Source organism: Myiozetetes cayanensis, unplaced genomic scaffold, assembly GCF_022539395.1.
Source record: "Myiozetetes cayanensis isolate MyiCay16 unplaced genomic scaffold, myiCay2020 scf1, whole genome shotgun sequence".
NCBI classification, from domain to species: Eukaryota; Metazoa; Chordata; class Aves; order Passeriformes; family Tyrannidae; genus Myiozetetes; species Myiozetetes cayanensis.
Window position 1 is genome coordinate 2756665 of NW_026086604.1, and position 25050 is coordinate 2781714.

Below are 25050 nucleotides of genomic sequence, written 5' to 3' on the forward strand. Positions count from 1 at the left end.
GGATGGGGCAGCAGTCTGACTTAGCAGATTCTGTGTTAACTGTAAAATCAGTGTTTTGAGGCAGTGCCATCCATTCCTCTTAGATACCACCACCATAAAAGCAGTTCTGGTGATATTTTTCCCAAGGATATGAATGTGTGTTTCAGGTGAGTGAGTGTGACTCCTTTTTTTTTTTTTTTTACTTTCATGTAGAAATTCAAGTTTTTTGGCTTTCTTATTTTTTTTCTTTTCAGTTTATTATAGCTTAGATGAACTCTTAAAAGAAACTTTTTTTAACTTTTTGTTTTGCTTTATCTTATAGGATTCTCTCGTGGAAATCTTTTGGTGGCCTTTGTGTGTGGGGAAAATTGAGTAGCTAAAGTGAATAAAGGTTCAGAAACAGTTCTTAGAACTCCAGTTTTAAGTGCATAATCTGTAAGCTTGGGCTTTCTCCTGGTGCTGCCTTTGTCCCTGTAGTATATATTTGTTTGGGAGCCCCTGGTGGTCTAGTGGTAAAGGCGCCGCGCTATCACCGGGGAGACCCGGGTTCGATTCCCGGTCAGGGCCACTCCCGGGCAGGTGGGGCTCGTTAGCCCTTAAAGGCAACCCACCTACGTCCTGAGGACCTCACTGCCACCGTCCAAGCTCGCTTGGCCCCGGCAGATGAACCTTAGGATTAAAGGGTGGGCTCAGTTCCGCGCACACTGTGTCTCACCTAAAAAATCCAATGCGCAGGCTGGAAGGTGCAAAGACCTTCCCCGGATCTTCGCTCGCGAAGACTGGCCATTATTATTATTATATTATTATATATTTGTTTGAAAGGCAAAACAACAGAAAACAATTAGCAAGGTAGCCAACCCAACTCTGGATTATTTGGCTCTGGAATTCTTTCAGATAAGTTGTTTCCTTTAAGGGACAAAATCACGGCTTTCTGGACGGTGTGTTACATGTGTGTTGAGCAATATCTGTATATATTTGTTACTTCATCTGAAAACTGGCTTGGCTGCCCTGTGATGCACATGCCCTGAGGAAATAAATGCTTTTCACTAGTTCCTCCCACACATTTTTTTTTTTTTTTCCCCAAGGAAGCACTTTCTAATTCTAGATCTGGATGCTGCTGATGTTCTGAATCACTCATCAGGGTTTTCAGGGCTCGTTCGGTTGTTGTTGCCATTAATTGTATATTAACAATATTAAAGGTTCACCTCAGAATCCTCCTTTTAACCTTCCCCTTCTTCAAAACAACAAAGCCATAGAACTTGTGAAAATTTTAGTTTGCTTTCATGCAAACGTGAAACAGGATTTCAGACAACTTGCTTTTTAAGGTGTCTGTTTTTGAGTTCAAATGTTAGTCTTTTGGCTTCTCTGGACTTCTTTGGGTTTTGTTTTACGGGGTTTATTTGTTTGTTTTTACCTAAGGACTTTCAGCTAAATAACCTGCCCTTGTAAAGCAGGGTGTGGTACTGCAGCTCATTCCTTAGAAGGTTATCTTGGCTTCATAACAAGAATATCAGTTATTTGGGTATCAATTTCTTGGATATTTGACTACTTTGACGTTATTCAAGAAAATATCCTAATAAATTCTAAATGTTTATTTCAGATTTCATGTTTCATCCTGTACTGAGCACCTGCTGCTGAGAGCTGGAAAGTCTACTTAGGGTAGGTACAACACCTCATGATTTCACTGTCACACAGAGTTTTACTCGGGGTAAAACAGGTCAAGCTGAGATTTTTTGTTGTTGTTATTATTGTTGACAATGCGGGTTGTTAAACAGTGGGTGTTAGAACAGAATTCCTTGCTTTGTCTTTTTCCCTGAGCCTCCTGGGAAGTGGCCTTTTCCTGGCAGGCTGTCCCTGGCCCTTCCCTCAGCCCCAGGGTGCAGAGGTGGGCAGAGCTGGGCAGGGAGTCATTTACGGGGCAGGGGAGGAATCTGTGAGGTGTTTTCCCGCCTACCAAAACCAGCTGGAAATTGTCTGACCAGTCCCACGTGCTGCCTTTGAAGCAGAATGTTAATAATTATCTGTTCTCATGTTCTACTTTTCTGTAGCACATAAAAAAAATCTGTCTTAGGCAAAATCTTCACTGTAGGGGCACTTGGCCTAATCTGAAGTAATTAGCTGTGAGCAGGAGTAAAGAAGTTACAACCACAGTATTTTTTGTATTACAGGAATTTATTTCTGGTCTCCCTATCTTGTTGATTCCTTTTGACCCCCATCCCTCCCTTCTGCCAGGGGGAATGGTTATATTTGCCAACTTCACTTTTGTTCCTCGCTGTAGTTGGTATTTCTGACTTCTGCTTTTATTGCTGCTGATATATATGTGGATGTTTGGATTATTCTTACATTTGAGTGTGGCTGGAATAACTTGTTAGATTTTTTTTTTGTTTGTTTGGGGGTTGGTTTTCCCCCTTTCTGCATCTCTCTCTGTGGCTGGTGGTTTGGGAGCCTGTGTAACATTATTTATTTTCCTATGGCTGAGGCTTTGACAGGTAACAAAATCTGCTACTCCAAGAGCACTTTTGAATCTAACTTGTAGATGTGATTGACAAAACTTTGATATCACCTGTTTGAGATACATTAATGTCCTTGCCTGGACTAGAATGTACTTGAGAACAAAGGAGATGTGGTTGATTGCATTTCATGTGGACTAGACTCCTAATGGCACTTCAGACTGTGATCTTATGTCCATGTTTGCATCTCCAACAATCAGCAGAGGGTCCCTTAGTGTTCCCTTAGTATCTAAATTTGCAGGAGTAGGTGTCTTTATTCTTCAGTAGTTCACTTCAGGAGCGCTCTGGATGTAGCCACAACCCTTCTTAAACTTCAGTTTTCAAGGTTATAGCAACTAATTGTTTAATTGTTCCTCCTTTCCAGTTTCTCTCTTTTCTGGTATGGGATGATGTTTGTTTATATTATGCAACTAGTTTTCCCAAGGAATTCCATCTATTCTCACCACTCCAAAGAACAAGTTGAATGGTTTAAAAAAGTCTTTTGTTTCGTCACTTAAATTGGAAAAAACCCAAAGTATTTCAGTTGGAACAAAAAGCTCCAGTACTGATATTTTTATCAATTAAGACTAAAATTTGTTGCCTTATGTCTAATATTAATTGACTTATGATTCATATGGAAACCCAGACACTTTAAAAATATTTTCTGAACATGAAAAACTAATAATGTGGGAAATCCAGAGAACAAGGAAGAGGATGGTGGGAGCAAGACAGGCCCCTCTTCACTTTATCATATGTAAAGGCCTCCAAATGAGACCTGTGATTTCAGGGCTTTCTTGGTGCTTCCTTTAATTTTGTTTGACCTTTTAAAAGGAACAGCTCTGACTGTTGTGATGTCACAAGCAGAAAAGCACACTTGTGTGTTTTGTGGACTGTAGCCATTTGCTCTCTGGAATCTGTGGTTCCAGGTGAGTCATATCCTGGTCAAACCATGACAACCAAGTATTTATTAGTTTGTTAGGTAAACACCTTGCACTACCTGTCTAGATAAGACTTTATGGAAGACCAGCCCAGGGTTCACAACCAGGCTGTGAATTACAACGTAGAGTAAGAGGCAGCAGTGGAAAATCTTCAATGTAAATTGCAAATATTTCTGACTTGTCGGGTTTACGTTAAATCTGGGGATTTGGTAGGAGCAGGAGATTACTGCTACTCACTCTTTAAAAGTGGTGTTGTATATGCAAATACTGGAATGACAGTTGCAGTGGAAATGAGAGAAAAAAAATGTACTGAATCTCTTGCTTATTTAGCTGCTTTATAAACTGTTATTTTAAGCTTTTTATTTGTATTGCAAAAATTCAAGCTCCTGCCTGTGTCACGATAGTCTTTCCATTATGTGATCTCATACTTTGTTCCACAGAACCCACTACCTGTTTGGTCCTAAAATATCCTTGTCTATTCATGGCAGTGCTCAAGCTCCCTCCTCTTACAGGATGGATTTTTCCTGTTAAATTTGCTGTGGTAGTTCTGGCTTCACCCATTCATCTTACGGTGTTACTGGTATTGGTATTTGTATTGGTATTAGTATTTGTGTTGGATGGCGTCACAGAACTTGGGATGAAAGAGTTCAATTTTAGGTCCCTGCTTAGACATGCCTTTTGGTTTTTTGTTGTAACACTTAAAAATTCACCCTCAAAGCAGAGCTCTCACTGATTTGAACAGCACCTGGAGTTACTTGGCAGATCTGTTTAACCCCCCAGGTATCGAGACATGTCCATGAAAGAAAAGCTTGGTGATTGCAGGGAACTTGACTAAACCAGAAACCCTGAATGCTGAGGTGAGACTTGGCTGCTTCAGCTCATGCAGTGTTCTGTCACCTTCCTGTTGCTGGTGTTTACCCTGATTACCTGGTCACCAGTGGGGTTGTTCCCCAGGGCTCAGTGTTGGGGCCAGCCCTGTTTAATATCCTTATCAATGATCTGGGTGAGGGGGTTGAGGGCACCCCCAGCAGGTTTGCAGCTGTGGCACGGGGTTGGGTGGGAGTGTTGATCTGCTGGAGGGCAGGAAAGCTCTTGCAGAGGGATCTGGACAGGCTGGATCAAAGGGCCAAGGCAGCAATGTGAGATTCAACAAGGCAAAGAGCCGGGTCCTGCCCTTGGGTCAGAACATCCCCCTGCAGAGCTCCAGGCTGGGGGAAGAGTGACTGGAAAGCGACCCAGTGGAAAAGGACCTGGGGGTGCTGTGACAGCAGCTGTACATGATCCAGTGTGTGCCCAGGTGGGCAAGAGGGGCAGTGGCACCAGGGCTGTGTCAGCAATAGTGTGGCAGCAGGACCAGGGCAGGGATTGTCCCACTGGGCTGGGCACTGGTGAGGCCACACCTCGAATCCTGAGTCCAGTTCTGGGCCCCTCAGGACAAGAAAGACTTTGAGGGACTGGAGTGAGTGCAGAGAAGGGAACAGAGCTGGGAAGGGGCTGGAGCACAAGTCTGATGAGGAGCAGGTGAGGGATCTGAGGGGGCTCAGCCTGGAGAAAGGGGAGACCTTCTTAGTCTCTACACCTCCTTGAAAGGAGGCTGTGACCAGGTTGAGGTCAATCTCCCAGGTAACAAGTGACAGGACAAGAGGAAATGGCCTCAAGCTGCATCAGGGGATGTTTAGATTGAATATGAGGAACAGTTTCTTCACCAAAAGGGTGATTAAGCCTTGGAATAGGCTGCCCAGGTCAGTGGGGCAGTTGCCATCCCTGGAAATATTTAGAAGACATGCAGATTGAGGACATGGTTTAGTGGTTACCTTGGCAGTGCAGGGTTGATGGTTGGACTCAATGATATTAGAGGTTTTTTCCAACCCTAATAATTCCATGACTCATAATTAGTGTGTGCAGAAGACACCTGTCAATAGGAAGGGATTATGAGCAGCAGTTCTGTTGAGCTTTACAGTTCTGACTTACTCCTCAGGCCAGTGTTTGAGCATGGAATTGGTGCAGGCATTCTGTAGATACAAGCACTTGTCATTTTACATGTACTTATTGTGTGATTTCAAAGATACTGGTCAGCCATTGACAGTAGGTGGTGCCAGCACTTCCACCTAAGATGCAGCTTCCAGAAGGTGTTCTCTGGATTTTATCTCTATTGCAGGTGACTTCAGATGCTTTCCATCTGCATGATTCTGTTTCAGTTGGAATTAAACTAGTAGTTGATGAGAAACCTTGCTGCATCCAGCATAACACTTGCTTAAATACAGCATGACAGATGGAGAAATTAATGTTCCTTTTTATCTCTTATGGCTAGAAACACATCCCTGTGGGTTTTTGTGTATTTTGGATGATAGACATGTAATTTCATTTTAATGCATTTGGGGCTTTTTCCTCCTTGATACAAAATTTGTTTAAAAAGTCTTCAGTTGGTGCTTAAGACTGTAAAGAACAACCAGTCTGTTCTCAAGTGTAAAGCTAATTAATGGATGTTGCTCCTTGCCAGTAACACCTACATGCTTATAGCTCCTCCTGGCTTCTGGAAGTGGAATTTTGCTGGGATTGCTGGCTGGTTTGTTATTCTGGACTTCTGGGTCATGGCAGAAAGATTTACTTTGCCACCAAAGTTATGATCAGCTGCTTCCAGGCAGGCTGGGCTTCCACGTGTGTGAGTTGGGTACAGAACATGCTCTCCTCTCTGGCTGGGCCCTTCCTGGGAAGGGCTCTGTGCTCTGTCTGTGCTGACAGGGGTTTAAAAGCAATAAACTTGGATGTAAGAAACACAAACCATTCCATGTGGTGCCCAGTGCCTTTCTGAGCTCTGCCCCAGCCTTTACTTGGCATAGTTGATACTTCTCAGCCTGTCCCCAGAGCAACTGTTGTCTCTTACAGAGAAGAAAGTGGGCTGGGGGAAATAAATTTCAGTGCTTGTGATATTTATTCCCTTTAATTTATGTCCCATCCCTCAGTGGAGTTCAATAAAACCTCAGCCTGTCGGGATTATCTTGGAATATGTTATCGAGATAGAATGAAGTAGAGCTTTAGTTTTCCCTCCAGAGGTGCCAAAGATCTTCTGTAACAAGTTATTTGTTTTGGTTGTTAGTCCTTCTGGTATGTGTGGATAGGCAAATATAAAGCACAAAACAAAGTCTGACTCTGTAAATAGTGCTGCTTTGCAGTGTGACTTGGAGGGGCCTGGAGCAGCACATGCTGATGATGCCAGGGTTGGCCATGCAGTGCTGCTGCTGCTGATCCCTTCCAGGCTGTTTAAATGGCAGATGCAAATAATGGTATTTTATTTATTACTTGCAGTAAAGTTTGTAGCTCTGCTTCTTTCAGAGCACTTCACTTGCTCTCTGGTAATGTATAATTGTCCTTTGAATGATTGAGGTCTGTACTGGCTGTTATTTAATTCAAAGCGAGGCTCAAAAATTCAAATCTTTTACCTTTAAAACTGAGTTCAGCTTTCCAGGCTTCCTGATGTCCTTTGGGATGGTGTTTGCTACTGGTCTGGCATCTTGAGTTGTAGTTGTGGGGCAGGGTGTGAAGTATCCTCACAAGAAAGGAACATTAGTGGATACAAATGTTCATAAGACATACAATCTGTTGGAAAAAAAATATAAATAAGGTCATAAAATCTGGTGGGGGGGGAAAAAAAAATACTGTCCAGCTTGGTGGGCAGCAGGAGCAGCAAGTGACAGCCCAGGGGCTGCCAAGGTTGATTTGTGTGTGCTGTGGTGAGAGAAGGATCTGGGTTGGTTCCTGGCAGACGCTCACGGGGAACTTCCTCCGAAGGGAAGCGGGCTGGAGTTCACTTCCTGAAACGTGTTTGGATTAGCAGTGCCTGGGAGGCAGGGAATTCCACTCCTCAGGAAACTCAGGGCTTGTAAATGCCGTGCTGTGCTCGAAACTGGAACTTGATATTTCAGCTTAGCCTTATCAGCCCTGGATGAAGTGAAAGCATTACTCGTCTCCTTTAGGTTTGGCACACCTTGTTCACAAGTCCCAGAATAATATTACTTTTTAATTTATTTTACCCCTTCTCTCAGTAGTCTCAATAGTTCTAGTTCACTTTTGATTCACTTAAACCCTGAAGATTTTCTGTGGTATTACTGCCTTGCTAGTAAATCTCACTTTGTTTATGCTGGGTTGGTTATTCTTGCCTAGTTGTAAAGCTGGTGGAAAACCATGGGATGGTGTTGGAAGCCTCTGATTTGACACCTTTCCTTCTCATGTGTTTGTAAGACACAGCAGGGATATGTGAACACCCAGTATAAAACCCTTCCAATCAGCCTGACTCCCCTTTATGCCTGGATGCTTGTGGATAATTTGGTTTGGTTATTCTGCATTCCTTGAGTTGCATAAATCTTCCTAATGCATCATATTTCTGTAGGTGCCAGTTTCTTCTGAAACCATTGAGTTTTTGAAATAAAAATGCTGTGTTTTCATGGGCTTGAATTTCATTAAATTTATTTAGGGTAGCCAGAACTGGCAAAAATAGTGGTTTATTGTTTATTATATTATGTGCTGCCCACGCATATTACTGTCTTGGGTACAGGGAAGGTGACTGTCAGAAGTGATATGATTTATTTGTTTCTGACCAGTAGCTGTGGATCAGCACTCTCTTTTCCATGGCAAGCAGTAAAGTAGGCAACTTGAATTCCCTGTCAGGAGTCCAGACAAAAGCAGCTTGGGCAATGCTTCCTTATTAATGAGGCTGAAGTGGACACGAGAAGGCAATAACAGTCTATGACTGCATCCAAAAATGAGTGCTTTAAATGAGATAAAATGCTCTGTGCCACGAGGGAGCCTTGATCACCTGGCAGAAGTTAATATTTGTCCCAGGTACCACTGAAACCGTGCCCTTTAACAACACGTGGGAGGTTTATTGTAACACTCCCCTCCCAGCTGTGCTGGGCACGGTGCAGTCTTTAAATTGCTGACTGGGATTCCCATTAGAAAAAAGGTCATTTCTTATTTTAGTAAAATAGTATTTAGATTGTGCAGAGCAAAAGGGCACTTAAAAAGTCACTGTTGTCAACAGGACTCCAAGTTTGGCATTCCAGGTTATTTTTGTGTGTATTGTAAGCAGGTGGTCGTGTTGTCATTTCCCCCTTTCAGGATCAGTCCACTCAGCTGAACTTTCAGGATAGGATGGTAAAAGCTTGGCAGAACTGCAAGAGGGTGTTAAGGTCCAAAGGAATTGGAGCAGCTGTAATCATGGTGTTTTTCCTTCTGCCTATTCCTTTATTCTAAATGACTTGTGTAAGAGCAGTATCAAAATGAATGGTTATTATATGATTTCTCTGATAGTATAATACTTATGTATTTTAACTTGTTTCTGGAAGTCTTTTCGTGTTGTAGTCTTTGCTAGTTGTAGTATTCTTGGGAGTCTGAACTGTACTGTATCCTAGTTATTTTAAACAGAACAATTCAGGTTGCGTTTAATGCCTTCAATGTCTGCTGGCTCCTGCAAGTCACTTAATGTGGAAATCTAAGCTGGACTCTTCACATGGTAAATAATTTACCTTAGAAGCCTCTGCTCATAATTTTTGGCTTTGAAAAAAAAGAAAACCAAGCAAACAGGATGTTAACTTGCATCTCCATTTTGTGTGGTGTTATTAATTCTTCTTTGACACCTTAAAAAACCCTAAGCATGGGATGTGTTTATATTCAGCCTGAGCCTTGTGCTTCTGTGCTGTGCTAAATCCTAAACAGGTGTGACCCCACATGAAAGTGGTTGTTAAAACATTGACTTCTGCATCTTTTTTTTTTGCGGGAAGGCTTTTTTTGGGAGGGTTTTGGTTTTTAATTTGAGGCCCTCTTCCTGCAGGAGACCTTGTGTGGATGTAAGTAGTCAATGGAGAACAGGACATCTGATGCTGGTGGTGAGATCTGGGCTTCAGCTCGGAGTTTTCCTGATGATGAGGTTTGAGGAGAAGCCAAGCCAAAACTACCTGGAAGATTTGCTTTGGGAGATGTGGTGTGAAATTTGCACCAGTTACCCTTCTGCTTTTTGACGGAGAAGATTAAGAGCTCTTATATTAAATCCAGGGTTTGAGGGACATAAAAATCACTGAATCTCAGTACTAATGCAAGGAATTAATGTTTTTGGTGTTGTTTTTGATAATGAACACTTAGCTTTGAAAACAGAACCTAAATGCAGCTCTGCCTCCTGTAAAGGAGCAAGAAGGACAGAAGGAAACCAGTGAGTTAAATTCCTTAATATTCTTATGGTCTCTGTATTCAAATATCCAAACATCAGGAGAACCTGCACAGAATGCTGCTCCCATCACTGCAGTAACTGTACACAAACAATGTGAGAAATGGGTCAGATGATGCTGCTTTATCTTTTCTAACTGAAACTCCCCCTAAAGACACCCTCATACAAAGGAAATTTGTGATGGCCATATCCAGGGGAGCATCACGGATTTAAAAAGCAGCTGAAATGCCCTGAGTTAGTTAATTATTCTTTTGGCATCTAATGCTTTTCTTTTGGAAGTTCTGTATCCCTGAATTTTTAGAGGGCGAAGTGTGGAAGCCCTGAGGTGGGGAAGGAGGATTGGATTCAGCTGGATGGCTCTACATAATCACTTCATTCAAATTCCTCACCTGGATGATATTTTTAGAGAAACATTTAATAGCTAAATTTGCATCTGAGCTGTGAAGTATTTTTGTCAGGAAAAAACAATTTCTGTGTTATTTTGGTGAGTTAGCTGGAGTTTAAACTTGTTGCTTCAGTGTGTACCTCCTTCTTCCTGTTTCTTCAAAAATAATTTTTCAAGAGAAATTAGTGTGAACCTGTGGACATCTGAAAAGCAGTTGGTAGGAAGGGCCCAAAGCTTGGCCACCAGTTTAGAACTTTTGCTCTCAGAAATAAGAGCTAGTTATGGAAACTACAGAAACTGGACAAAGGACAGGTTAATTTTTGGGGTGGTAGAACTGTTATTTTTCTTAGTCATCTTAAGTGCGAGCAGTGCAGAAATTCCTGCAATTATTTTTGCTGTTATTTCATCTCATTAAAATTGCCTAAAATGTTTTTTGAAGCAAGGACATGTCTCGGTTTGCCCCCTGGATCTCAAATTTTTGAAGAATGCAGAAATTTGAGGCAGGGAAGCAGTCAGGGACAAGCAGACATCTCCAAGCCTACTTTATTCCCTGTGATAGAAAGAGAAATATGTAGGGAAAATGTGGCTTTGGATTTTTGGATTATGCAAATAACGACACACATGAACCATTTGTAGCTTAAACGGGGCAGTTGTTCCCAAACTTTTGTTAAAATCGGGAGGTATTAAAAGAAATTACATTGAAATATTCATGGGCTGTAATTGCTGAGGCTGTTGATGGTGCACACTGGTGTTTATTTCCTTTTGTGGTTTATAATATATAATTTGTACATTGCATCTCGTACATTTTTAGCTCCTACACTGACTGCAAATTAAATATTGATTTGTGCATTGCTGGTTTTTAAGCCTCAAGGCACTTCTGAGTTGTGGTTAATTGATCTCCAGCTCCAAACTTTAACACACAGAGGTTCTGGGACCAAGGCATCTGAAATGCAAATTACTGGGTTTTACACACGTGGTTCACATATTTAACCAGTTCCACAAATGTAAGATTAGTTTTATTGTGCAGTTTGGTCTTTGAAATGCTTGTGAATGCGAAGGGAAAATAAGGCTAAAACAAAATAAGAAATAAGCTGTTGCTGGCAAGTTTTCTAATGTGAATGTAATGTTACTTCCCTGTAAAATACTTGGAAATTCCACTCTCTTAACCATTGGAAGTGTCCATCCCATGTCATTCAGTTTCCCAAAAACCCCAGAAGACCTTGATTTTTGTGGAGCTTTCATCACAAATGTCAGTATTTAGCCAGTAATCAGGGCTGTAAATCTAGTCCATGGATGTTCCCAATTTAGGTTTCTGGGAGCTTATTCTCACAACTTAATACACAGGAATTAAATAAATTTCATCATCTGTCATGTTTTTCTTGAATGAGAGGATTTTGTCCCTAAAAATAAGTTATCATGGCTGCTGTATGAGGCCATATGAGTTATTTTTAATATTTTATGCTATTTACAAGTATTTGGATGTGTGTTCATTTGGTTCTTAATAAATGCTGGAGTTGATGGCCTTTCATTTGAATTAAGTACTTGTCTTTAAAGGGTGTTGGGGTGGAGGTCACCAGGTCTCTAGTCATGGTCATAATGTAAAATTTAAAAGCCCACCCTATTTTTAAAAACCTCTGTTTGGCAGAGGGCAGTTGGGAAGAACACGAGTGTTAGGGTTTGGGGTGGAGGCTGAGGGAAACAGTGGAGCTCCTGTGGAGCTTTTAAGTCCTGGAAGAATGAATAAAGTCCTTAATTTTTCAATCTGGCTTGGTATTTTTGTATTTTGATGAAGATACGGAGGAGGTAGAACTTTATAATCTCGTAGTATTAACTTTTTCGAATACCAGCCTTTTCAGAAATGGACATTCTGGATGTAGGATGCTTCAAAAGGGTAAAACTTTGCTGTGAGTGCTTTGGAAAGAGACCCTGGGTTGAGTCATGGCAAAGTCACTGCCACCTGCCCAGCCTCAAAACTGCACTTCGTGGCTTTTGGAGCAGTGTCTAACTTGTAGACTTCGGATTTTGGAGTTTTATGTTATTGCCAGACCCATTGGCGTTGTGAGAATGCCTTCATTAGAAAAGTCTACGTGGGGCAAACATGAAATCGCTTTTGGTATTGCTTTTTCTGAGGTGAACTAAGTGAGTTTTAGCTGGTGGATCGTAGCTGTATACACACTTTCGTGTCTGTTCTCTCTGAGAGGTGGTTTGGACCAGGTGATACCCTTCTTCCCTGCACAGAAACTCCTTAGACAGGGTGAAACCATTACAAGTCCCCTGTCATCCCACTTCCCCTCTTTCTGTGGTTGTGTTCCTCATGACAGTATTGTCTGCTGTTACCTTGGTTTCCTAAATAATTAGACTCGTGCTACTTGACATCTTGTTATCCTCTCCCCCACACTTTTTTGACCCTAAGCTGGTTGCTACCAAACTGCACAGAGGCAGAAGCTTCAGACCAGAGCTGAGCGGAGCTGCTGATGTCAGGCTGTGGACAGCAGCGTGCACTCGTAGGATCATGGAATCATTTAGGTTGGAAAAGACCTCTGAGGTCATCAGTTGCAGAGGTCTTCTCCAACCTAGATGATTCTGTGATTTTCCCCTTTGGATGTCCCACAGTCTGTGATGTCCCCCAAACCTGGTGCACTTTGGAGCTTTCAACCGTCCAGAGCACTCTGAAGGAGGTGACTCTGGGGGCTCAGGGGATCAGGTGAGTCTCGTGAGATGTGCTGGTGTTCAGGTGTTGTTGAGATAAAGGGGCCACAGTGATGGTGGTGGTGCTTTCCCCTTGCTCAGGGGTGTTCTGAGCACAGCTGTGTTGTTGAACATTATGGCTTTGTTGTAAATAATGCTTTATTGGTCTATTCAGAAAAGTTTCTCGATTTCAAGTTGAAGTTTAGTATTGAATGTATTTAAGTATTTTAATATTTAAAGAAGGTAAAATTGTGTTGGAAGAGTGTGAGGTGGTCCTGTGGTCTTGGACATGCAATTTATTTAACACATCAGTGTGCCACTCATTTGCATCTTAGTTTTGCTTTTCTGGCATTGCTTTCAGTTCTCATTGGCACTGTAAAAGGTGATCCTCACAGTTGCTGAGGTAAGAATAAGTCTGAAAGCTTTAAAACACATCCAGTAAGGGGAGGGGATTCATGTGGCTAAATGGGATAGCAGGAGGAATTAATGTTTTTCCAGAGTTCTTGTTTTAGAAAAACCCTGAGGAAGGGTAGGCCTTAGGATTCTGGACTCGAGAAGTGCTACCAGATAGGGGTTTCCAGCTAATTCTCCAGCTACAGAAAACTTTTTGCAGGGAGTTTTGGGTTTTGTTGTTGGTTGTTTTTTTTTTAACTGTAGGTTGATCAGGGAGACCTGTAATTGCACTATGGAAAAAAACCTGTGAGTCTGCTCTATAAGAGCAGAGAGAGACTTTTTACCAGGGCCTGTAGTGACAGGACAAGGGGCAATGGTTTTAAACTGAAAGAGGGTAGATTTAGACTGGACATGAGGAAGAAATTTGTTAGGATTCCTTCCCTTTGTTGGTAAAAACCTGGCACAGGCTGCCCAGAGAAGCTGTGAATGCCCCATCCCTGGAAGTGTTCAAGGCCAGGCTGGATGGGGCTCTGAGCAACCTGTTCAAGTGGAAGGTGTCCCTGCCTGTGGCAGGTGGGTTGGAAAGAGATGCTCTTTAAAGGTTTCTTCCAACCTGAACCATTCTTTGATTCCAGCCTTGCTGGGAATGCTTTGGGCGCCTGACAGATCTGGTGAGATCTGTTCCAGTGAGGTGAGGAGTTCAGAGGTCAGAGTTGCCCAGTTTACCCCAAATTCTTCTGAAGGATTTCTGTACTTTTTCTCTTGGCTGTAAACAGACACACTCCATCACTTTCCTTCTGCCCTTGTGACTTTGTTACTGCTCTGTGATTCAGGGATTGGGAAGAAGGAGATCAATGGACTTAGCTAAACTGCATTCATGTGGCAGCAGAGTTAACACCCCTGTCATTTAGGCTGAAAATAATTCTTTGGTCCTTTGAACTTCCTCTGGTTTGCTCTGAGCTTTGTGGCTTGTTATGAAGAACTTGTGCATTTCTTCTTCTGCAGCAGACAAATTCAATTAGAAATTATTCCAACTGCAGTTCCATGACAAGTTGTTTGCATATGAGGCCTGAAATTCCTTTGTACTGTCACAAATGCTTAGTTTGCAGGATGACGAAATAAATATGAACTGTACCAGAGCTGACATTGGGGTAAATACACAGTGCAGTTCTCTAATTTCATCTCCCTCTGCGTATCAGCAAAGAGGGATGTGCTCAGAAGTTCCTGAAATCCTTGTGCAGCAGCTGCCTGATTTTGTGCCAAAATTACTTTAATCTGTTCAAGCAAATTTAAGGTCACGTCCACTCTGAACCTGATTAGATCTTGGAGAGCTTGAAAATGAGTCTCTTTTATAATTATTGGAAATTTGCATAAGGTTTTTAATTTGAACCTAAAGCCATTTTCTTTCTCATTTACACCTCAAGTTTGAACTCAAATGATTTTTTTTATCAGGGTGAGTTTTAGGATCCCTTCAACAGCAATTTAGAGAGGGAAGACACAAGGTTTTTTCAGTATTTTAATTTAAATTTTTTAATCAGCGTTACATATGTATTCTGCACATTATGGGAGACAGAAGATAGAGTTACAACGTATCCGAAATAATTTAGTGTGCTCAGGGTCCCTGACACTTCATACGTGATAAATTGAAAACTAGATCATAGAGTAATTAAAAAACGTTCACCTTCTTCACGTTGCTGAGGTTGGAAGTGCGTGAAACAACTGTCAGTTCAGCTCCAGATCATCACTGAGACCAAGTCAGTTCTTTGTTCTTGTGGGATTCAGTGGTATCTGACTCGGTCCCAAGTTGGAGCAGGAGCAGAGAAAACCGGATAGGTTTATTACTGGTCTTCCCTGAAATGGAAAAGCTCTTTGGAGAATAATCCTCAAATAATTTATCCTTGTTTGAAATAACAAAGGAAGTGAGCTGGTGTTTTTTTTTTCAGTCCTGTGGAATGGTGGGGCAACTACAATAAACTACAATATCAGTGAAGAATTTAAAAAGCTTCACAGTGTGTTTCTTGGTTTAGTGCTGTTGCTGTACTTTCTTATGGATTATATTGTGGTACAAAAGATTTACATTCTGTTGCCTCCCAGCACTCAGTGCTGAGGCAAACCCCACATTTCTTCTGTACACTTCTTTGTGGTCTTGAATTCTTATCTTTGTGCAAGAAAACATTTGTTCACTGAGTCCAACCTACACAGGGCTATACCAAATAAGCTTATATAATTAGGATATTTGTGGCTCTTTTCTGTTTATTCTTAAAGGACTACATCGTGATTTTCTTTATGCTCCAGCTAACTTGGCTTGCTGATAAGGAATTGTTATACATCAGCAGGGTATGTATTCACCATTAGGATTGCATTTTATATATCAACAAAGCAAGCTGAAGTAAGATATAATTGTACAAGTGTGTACACAGTGTGATCCCTTGGCATAAATGGAAGAAGCTGTTACTGAAATATTTGGCTGTACTTTCAAGTGAAGCAGCCCTGTTTCCCAACATCAGCAGCAGAAATGGAAAATTTAGGACTTTTTAATAATGGCTGCATTTTGTATTGGAAAAATACATTTTTTTGAAGAAGTCAGTCTAGGCACAAAATCAGGATAGACTTAAAATCCATTGTAAATGGACTTGTAATACTCTACCTAAATACTTATGAGGCAAGTCAGAGTTTCTGAGGGACTGAAGTGATTCTTAGCTGAGGAAGTAACGAGCAGAGTGACGTTGGGATTCCTTTCCCTGCCGCTGCCCTTAAAATTGGCTTGTTAGTTATTTGTGAGGAAAATTGGTTTGACAGCCCTGAAGGCACAAGTGTTCATTTCACAGTGCAAAGTAGTGCCATTGCCACAGCCTTGGCCCCGGGGTGACAAGAGCTGCTTCTTGGAGAACCAGCTCCAGCATCGCCCCAGGACCTTCTGGGAACCTCCAGCTCCGGGGCTGAGCTGTGGATGTACCTCCTGTAACTTGGGTTATCTGGGAGCTTCAGGACTCCAAACATCCCTCTACAGCAGCTCTCTGTCATTAACTTTCCATATTCTGTGGATAATCCAGTGAGTAAATTGAACATTGATAAATTTTGGGTAGGGCTGTGAGCTGCTCGTTATCTTATTTGGAACGTCAAGGGCCTGGACCTACAATATGTTCTGTTTGCACCCGTGCCTTTATCCAGCCTGGTTTTGGCTACACAGGATATTTATATTATATGTAAATCAAAAGTTGTCTTTATGGTCCTTGTTCTTTCTCCCAGGTGTCTGTGGAATTTGTCAGTCTTGTACAAAATAGTATTTTAGGTGATCTGACTCGAAAAATCATCGTCGTGGCTCGTGTAGGAAGCATGACTTGTGTTATCTGCTGGGGGGTAATTGCAGCCTTAACTAAAACCCACAGCTTTTAGGCTTAGAGTTTTATGGCATATCTAATATTTATCTGCCACCCAACATGTAATGAATCTTAAATCTTCCTGCAAGTATTTCTGGTGGTCTTAATCTGCTTCGTGCCAGAGGCAGAGAGAAATAATGCTTCCAGTTTTGTCAAATTAAGTTTTTACTGTGCATTAAATTGATTAAATAGAGCAGCAGATTAAGGCGAAAAAGACTATCTTAAATTGCAGTTCGGGGCTGATAGAATCTTAATGATGCCAAGCTGAAATTTTTCAGAGGGTTTGTGGAGATGAGAATCCATTAATCACGCCCGCTCGGCTTCGCGCGGTGCCGCGTTAGGAACAAACCCCTTGCCTCGTTCCCTTTGCCCGGATGAGCAGTGGCCGAGCTCGGAAGTCACAGCAAATGGAACACGGGAGCTGCACGTGTGTTGTGTTCTGTCAGGCCAACTGGGGCTCTCGTTTGATCTCGTTCCTGCAGAGAACAGGCGTGTTGGGGGGGTTTCCCTTTGCTCGTCTCGACGGCGACATGACAGAACCAATTAGGAGAAGAAAGCCTGTCTCGTGTTGTGTTCTGCAGTTCTTCTGTCTGCACTCTTGTTACCCCATCACCCCCTTCTTTCCCTTCATAATCCAGTTTTGTCAGTCATCTCTCTTTGGGTTTCTTTGTCCTGATGTATGTGTGTATTTTTCTTTTGCTGGTTTGTTTTTGTTTTTTTTTCTGCCCTTGGTTCCTCCCTACCTCACTTGTCATCTTTTTTGCTGCCTTAATGTGTTCTCTGTCTCTTCCTCCTGGAAAACTTTATAAAATGGGACAGAGACAGCAGAGAGGATAAGCAAGGGAAAAGTTTTTTCTCTTTCTGCTACTCTGCCTTGTGGGGAGAGGAGAGGACTAGACACAACTTCTGCTAACATACGACAGAGCAAGAAAAAACAATTGCCATTTCAGATGAATACATAATATATTGGTCTAAAACAACTCTTTTGCCCTTTCCTGATTTCTTGTCTTCATTTCTGTCATCCCTGAACTCCCCTTTACACCCTGAAGTAGGCTCTGTGTCTCTCTGGCTTATAAAGAATTGCATGTTCTTGTGTAATGATAGAAATAATGTTTGTTTTTACCCCCTTGCTAATTTTCCTTGCTTTGTGTCTCCTCTGTTCTTTGACAAGTAATTTATTCAATCTAGATCGTTCTTGAAAAAATGTTCCTTTGCAGCCTCAGGGAGTTTGGTTGGTTGGGTTTTGGGTGGTTTTTTTTTCTTGTTGTTGTTGGTTTTCAGGGTGACTTCTTGGGTTTTCTTGTTTTTTTAGGGAAACACAATGTGTGTGCAAAAGTGATAATCTTCTATTAAACTGCTGACAAACTGCTTTGTGTGTGTTCTTTACTGGAAAGCTCTTAATTTTTTTCTTCCTCGTTCCATGCTGGCTGCATCGATTCTTTTCAGCCTTCTTTCACCCCTCTTGAATGTCCTGCAACTTCAAATAAGAAAAACCTAAAACCTTAATTCTAGCTCCTGAAAATCTGCTGTTAACAATGGAATCCATGTGTGGGCCAGAACCATGGAAACAGCATAATTTTACAGTGGTGAAACATGAAAGGAAATGACTCGCCCAACTTTCTAAGAATTTATCTTTAAAATAAAATAAAAAAAAACCACCCAAAGCTTGCAAAATGCTGTTCTAGTATTCCAGAAAGAAACTTGGGTGGTTTTTTGTTACGTTGTTAGTCTGTTACTCTAAATCTTTCTAACTAGTTATCGTTTTAAAAAGGGAACAAAACCCCACCCCTCCCTAAAAAAACACCCAAGAAAGCAGTTTTCTCTTGCAACGTGGTCTGGGATGTGTAGCTGTGTTCTGAGTTTTTTAATATTTTGCCTGAAGTAAAGTTTCTGCCTCATTCTCTGCTGTTCGTGGTTGTGTCCTTGGCGTTCATTTCTGTACCTGGGAACATTTTCATTGTACATTCTGAGAGATCTACATGCTCTTTGCCAACTTCGTGCCATAGTAAGAGCACAAACCAGCTTTTCTGACATGCAGGGCTAATTTGTATTTCGGTGCAGCAATGACAAAACCCTGTCACCTTTTGAAGGCGTGGGTGACTCGTGGTGGCACGTTCTGTGTCACAAGTCCATCGTGGAAAACCACGAGGGAGTTTCAATCATAGCAGGCGATGTCAGGGCAATGCTTTTGGAAAGAAAAGCATCTACTAAAGCCATCACTTGGAAGAACAAACACACTGTAGTACCAAAGCAGGTGTGGCTCCACATGTATAGAGTGCAGTTCTGCAGCTTTCCCTAAGCCTGCCCGAGGGCCTGAATTGTTATGTTCATAAAATGTCACAATATTTCCATCAGGATTGTGTGATCCCAGACCATAGTGCTGGAGATATTCCCGATAGATCTGAACCACTGTCAGCACACACGTGTCCCCCCTTGAACATCTGAAGTGCTTTTCAAGTTTCCTGGGCTTGTTCAGAGTTAGCCATGTCTCCTTTTGCAAGGAGCCATGAGAGGATAAGAACATTCCTGTAATGTAGCTGGTGTTCCTGGAAGAGCACTTGTGATGGAGTAGGTACATTCTTACAGGAGGTGTCTCGGCTTGTGACTGTTCCACATCCTCACAGAGCCACGGCAGGGAGTTTAGGAACACGACGATCATGGAATCATTTTAGTTGGAAAAGAACTTTAAGATTGTTGGTTTCAACCACTAACCCAGCACTGCCAAGGCCACCACTAAACCACGTCCCCAAGTGCTGCACCTACACGGCCTTTAAACCCCTCCAGGGAAGGTGACTCTGCCACTGCCCTGGGCAGTCTTTGCCAGGGCTTGACAACCCTTTCCTAATATCCAATCTAAACCTCCACTGGTGCAACCTTGAGGGCATTTCCCCTTTTCCTGTTGCTTATTACTTGGGATAGAGACTGACCTCCACCTGGCAACAGCCTTCTTTCAGGTAGTTGTGGAGAGCAATAAGGTCCCCATGAGTCTTTTTCTCCAGGCTGTTTCCACCCCCCCCCCAATCCCTCAGCTACTCCTCATCAGAACTGTGCTCCAGACCCTTCCCTAGTGCCTTTGCCCTTCTCTGGACAAGCTCCAGCCCCCCAATGTCTCTCTTGCTGTGAGGGGCCCAAAACTGAACCTAGGATTCGAGGTGTGGCCTCACCAGGGCTGAGCACAGCCCGATGATCGCTGCCCTGGTCCTGCTGGCCACACTATTGCTGGTACAAGAGATGATCCTCCAGCCCAGCAGCATGTCTTGGTGGCAGTAGTAGGTGTTTGTCCATACAACAGGAGTTTGCACACCTGGTCCTGTGTTTTCTCAGCATCCCCATTGCGGCTGAGGTGGCAGCTGGAACCTCCCTGACTGGTCTTTGTCATCTTTTCCTTGTCAGTAAGACACTGCCTTTGAACTGGCTGATGGTACCTCCCTCCACACCTTTCTCTTGCAGGAACTTCAGGGAGCTCAGTGCCAGCTGTGGAGAGGCCCTGCTTTGGAGCTGATCTCTGGTAGTTTTCTCAGATGCTTCCTACCAGTGCTGAAGGGTGGAGCTGCATGGATCTGCTTTTCCTTTTTCCTTTTTTCTTTTTTTTCTACTCCCCCCCTCCCCCTTACTTGTAAGCTGTGGCCATATTCACTGTGAACCTCCTGTCCTCCCAGCTGAGGGGCCCCAAATTTGGTAATCTGTCTTTACTTGGCAACTGTTCCATCCCTTGATCACTTCAGCTGCCCCACTCCAGAGACATCTCCACCTCTGCTTTGTGTTCCTGCTGGTGCAGAGACCAGAACTGGACACAACATGTTGATGCTTTATTGTTTTGCACAGTAATAGGCTTAAGCACCATGTTTTCAGTACCCTTCCTAATGAGACACAATGTTTTATTGCCTTTGGCCAGCTACTGCAGCTTGAGCTGATGATTTCAGAGAAAACAGTGACTCAGCCTTCCTCCCGCAAGCTGGAACTGGAGAAAGTGCAAGTGTTACTTGGTTAAGGAGGTATTGCTCGGGTTTTTTCCCTGGCTGCATTACATCACAGTCCTGTACTGAAGTGTTTCTGCTGACTTATAGCAACTTGCTTCATTTTGTGGGATACTTGTTGATTTTTTTTCTCCCATTGACGTGGCTTTTGCTGACCCGTAAGAGCTTAATATCACCTGTAGACTTGAGGATTTCACTCACCCATTTTGTGATGCTGATTAAAACCAGTTCTTGGGGAACTGCTCTAACCTCTTCCCTATTCACACCTCTCTTCCCATAGGCAAGAGGTGTATATAGTACTTATGTAGGTATTGAGAATAAATTCTTTCTAATAAATTCTTTCTCAGAGTTGCTTAGATACTGCATGTTCTGTAACTCGCTGTGTAATGAGATTGATCCCACCTGCCCTGAGTAATGATTGAGTAATTTCTCCTGCTCTTCTTAACCTCCTTAAATGTAGCTTCCACCAGAACCTTTTCATTTAATATCCTACTGTTCAGTGTTCCTGGTCTGAAATTTGGCTCCTGGTGGCTGGATAGATAACTGTGGTCATGCTCAGTGAGGTGGTGTAAATGAATTTGAAGTTTCCAGGTGCATGCAGAGTTCATCAGAGCAGAGTTCAGCTGAGATGGAGGAAAACATGTGGATTACTCTCAGGGTCTGAATCAGAGTCTGGATTTTTTTTGAATTTCAAAAACTGGTATTTAAGAACCATAAGCAGAGTGATTTTGGAGGAGTTTCAAAAGAAGAGGGGAAATTGTGATTTTAAACTGCTGAATGGGTGGGTTTTTTTGTGTGTGTGGTTTTTTTTGGTTGTTTTTTTTTTTTTTGGTAGGTGCTATAAACTAAGAGACTAAATATTGATTTTGTTTTCAAATTGGAAGAGGAAAACAGGTATGAAGAGAAGACTGCGGTAGTGAGAAAAATGTAACAATAAACTGACAACAATTTGACTAATTAAGGAAGCAGATATGAACTGAAGGTGCTCCCGAGGTACAGGATGATTTAGCTAATGCTTGTTGCACTGGTGTAATACAACAATACTTTTGCTTGTTTAAAGTTATTTGGGGTATGTTAGACGTGGTGCTCATACTGTAGTTGTGCCTAGTACCTGTTTTATCAGCAGAACACGTAATCTGAAAAAGCCCTTGGTGTTCTATGCAGGACTTCAGTCGGTCCTCTCATTTTCCCTTGCCTTAATTTTGTGTTGCTCTTGTGTTTCAGGGGCAGCAGCTTGCCTTTAATAACTGGTTAGACAGAACTTCTCCAAAGCATAACCCAGGCAGTGCACGTTTCCTGGGGAGGGTGTCAGAGGGGTTCATTCTCGGCCGCTTGCTCGTTAACCTTTTCAGCAGACAGAAATGAGAGCATTAAATCATTACTGCTGATACTCACAGCTGAAGCAAAGATTTAAACCAAGATAATAAAGGACTCCTGTGCAACGTGGATCTCCTGTGAAGCAGGGGCTGTAGACACTGTATGCTGAATTTCTCCTGATCTGGCCAGAGCACAAAATAATTGCAGTTGGGTTTGGTGGATGGAGGTGACTGTCCTATAATTGTCCCGTTCCATCTCTCCCTGGGGTAACAGATGAAGATTTGCAGCTAAGCTGGATATTCAGCTGCTGCTGTGCCTGAGGCAAATGCAATAAATATGTCAATAGGGGCAAAAACTCCATCTAAGTCAGCAAATGGTATTTTTAGTGCTGTTCCGATCGACGTACGAGGGCTGTGTCAGGTATTGGTGTTTTCAGATTGGGGGAGCTACTGGAAGCAGAAATAGTCTGAGCATTTAAAGACTTGTAAAGATAATCAAAGGTTTAGGGAAAATGGGCCTTTGCAGTGAGCCCCTTCTGCACCTCATTCTCCATGGCTAATGTACAGAGAGGTTTTATTGAGTTGCTCCTGAAAATTGCCCTAGAATTGCCTTAATGTGAAGTGATAGAATAAAAGGTTGTTAACATCCAGCCCTGCAGATTGCTAAATTAAAAGTAGGTTAGATTTCGCTTAGAACTAAGAGGTGCACTTCCAGTAATGAAGGGAAAAAAATACATATGTGGAACGATGCAAACGGTGGTTTATGCCATCTTTTAATCATATTGTAAAACTTTTTAATAGCTTTCCCCTAATGGGTGCACTGTCAGGATTAATTCATTGTGTCTCCAAGGTCTTTTCTCAATAGGTTGGATGGTCATGGATAAATCCTTGAGCTTCTCAACAAATGGAATTTTACAAAGCTTTTTTTTGGGGGGGGGGTGACTTGTGTTTTCTGTTTACTATTTGTTCTTTAAAAGAAAACAAAAATATTTTGACATAGACAATAAGATCTCAACTTCATTGAAGACTGGAGGAACATCCAGCTGCCTTTTTAGCCTGTCAGACAGTATAAGAAGGGAGACTTCCCGGTGGTTGGATCTAGCCTCTAAGAGAACATCCTTCAGCATCAGCCATGCCAAGGTTAAAAGCTGAAAATGCATCTGTGTTCCTAAATTATTTTGGTAGATAAATATTAAAACTGCATTTCATGTTGTCTGTGATATTCCTCATCAGTTGGATTGCTGTCCATGACATGTTCTGCTCAGCTCCCTGGAGACTGTGGTCTGTGGCTCCTCGTGTGCTGTGAGCCTTTACTTTTCCCTGGAAAGAGATTGTGAGCTGAATAGCTGAATGGATTTCAAGGGAATACCATTAGGGCAGAGTCAGCCAACTCCTGCCACAGGAGAACTGGATTAAATTTCCTGTGGTCTGTGCTTACCACAGCTCTGGAAGGAGATCAGTGCTGCAGATGAGGCGAGAGTCTGAGCCTCTGGAGTCGTCCATGGAGCCATATTCTCATTTTACCTTGAGGTAGGAATAGGAAGCTCACAAAATGCTCCTGTTTTCGATGATTGGATGTTACTCTTGGAAGGAAGAGTTTAAGTTGTGGCTCCGGTTCTAAGAAAACATTGGGTGAAACTCTGCAATGTGAAATGCATCGTTTCATAAGAGCAAATACATTGTTAGAGGGAGCTGGTCCTCAGAGCATCCATTAATCACAGAAACAAAAACTGTTGGTGCTGGGATCCACAAAGCCTGTTTGAGGATTGTACTGCCCAAAACCATCCCAGTGAATACAGAAGCAACAGCAGTATTCTTTCTTTAAAGTACTGTCCTTTTTTGTTCCTCAGTGAATTCATGTACATAATTGGTTTACTTGCCAAGTTTTCTTTGGCTGAGGAAGTTTCTTACTTTGTAGCACCTCTAATGTCTTTTCAGCTTATTTCCTGGTCTGTTATAGTCATCTGTGTACAATATTACAAATACCTTGGGTGGAAAGGAGCTCTTGAGGCCATCTGCTCCATCCTCCCAGTGTCTATATGGGATAAAATCAGTTTTCCCTGAGAACTGGTTAACCTTTACAAACCATGTAAAAGTCTAAAAATGATAAAGAATATGGTGTGAAAGTAATTTTTCTCTCTGCCTGTTCAGACTGGCAGTTTGGTACCCACCAGGCAGCACGGTGAGATATGGAAGAACATCAGTGCAGAACTTGAGTGATCCCGTGGAAGGATCAGTAGGAGCCAGAAGCACATGAAAACTTGATTCATTTTAGATTTCACTTTGAAGAACCACGTTTGGAGCAGCGAGAAATGTGGGATTGGTTCATGCTGTGCAGCTGCTGTGAACGTGGTTTGTGTGACAGCATTCAGGAACTGAGCTGTAGGAGGAAGGGCAGTCCAGGCCTCGCATCAAGAGAGGGAATCCTTTTAGGAGGAGAGATCCCCAGAATGCTCTCCAGCTTTTCTTTTAGTTGCAAACCGGATTAGGACCCAAACTTTTGGTTTTTTCTCTTCAAGTCACGGCATTGGTTGAATTTCTGGTCTCTGGAGATCGAATTGCTATCATGTCCTTCAAAAAGGGGGGAGTTTTGCACAGTAAAGAAGGCAAGTTTGTAAATGCAGTCTGACATGAGTATCTCCCTACATCCCTGTTCTCAGTTTACCTCTCAGTGAAGGGACCTTTTTAAGTGCTGCCAGAATCCACTCATCTTTTCTCAGTGTTAGATGTTAAATGAAAAACCACATTTGGAGACTAAAGCTCAGGGAAGTTTCAAGCCAGAAAAGATGAGAGTGAGGTGGGGAGATGGGGTAAACCCCAGGGTGAGGAGGTTCCTGAGGTGACTCAGCAGCTGATGGGAACACATGGAGCTAATGAATTAGCATTTCACTGACTGTTATGGTGTCTGGATACACAAAGGAGTGGAATTGTTACTTTCATCTTTGGTATCGTGGCAGTGGTTATTTCATTTATGCTGTTATGAGTTGATATTTCTGCAGTGGCTGGTGTTTGCCAGAGTTAAGATACATCGGCTTTGTGCTTAATGGAAATCATTGAAAAATATGATGCAAGTAACTTGCTAAGTGCATTTATGCAATTGTGAGTAGATTGGTGTGACCTTCAGGCTTCAGTGTCTTCTGTCTGACTTGTTTTGAAATCTAATGCGTGTCAATTAATCGTAGGGAACAGTCTCTTAAACTAAATTGTAATAGAAGAAGGTGCAGTTGCAGGAAGCTGTTCAGTGTAGTTGTCCCGGGGGTGCAGCATCTCTTCACTTAATGTACTGAT

At 42.3% G+C, this 25050-nt stretch overlaps 1 protein-coding gene across 1 annotated transcript in view; it reads left to right on the plus strand.

The window, feature by feature from the left end:
• Positions 1-25050, plus strand: part of PTK2 (protein tyrosine kinase 2) — a 188481-nt gene that overhangs the window by 14105 nt on the left and 149326 nt on the right. Inside the window, exon 2 of the mRNA XM_050330652.1 lies at positions 1580-1638. The gene's annotated coding sequence lies outside the window, so the exon portion shown is untranslated. The remainder of the gene's footprint in view (positions 1-1579; positions 1639-25050) is intronic.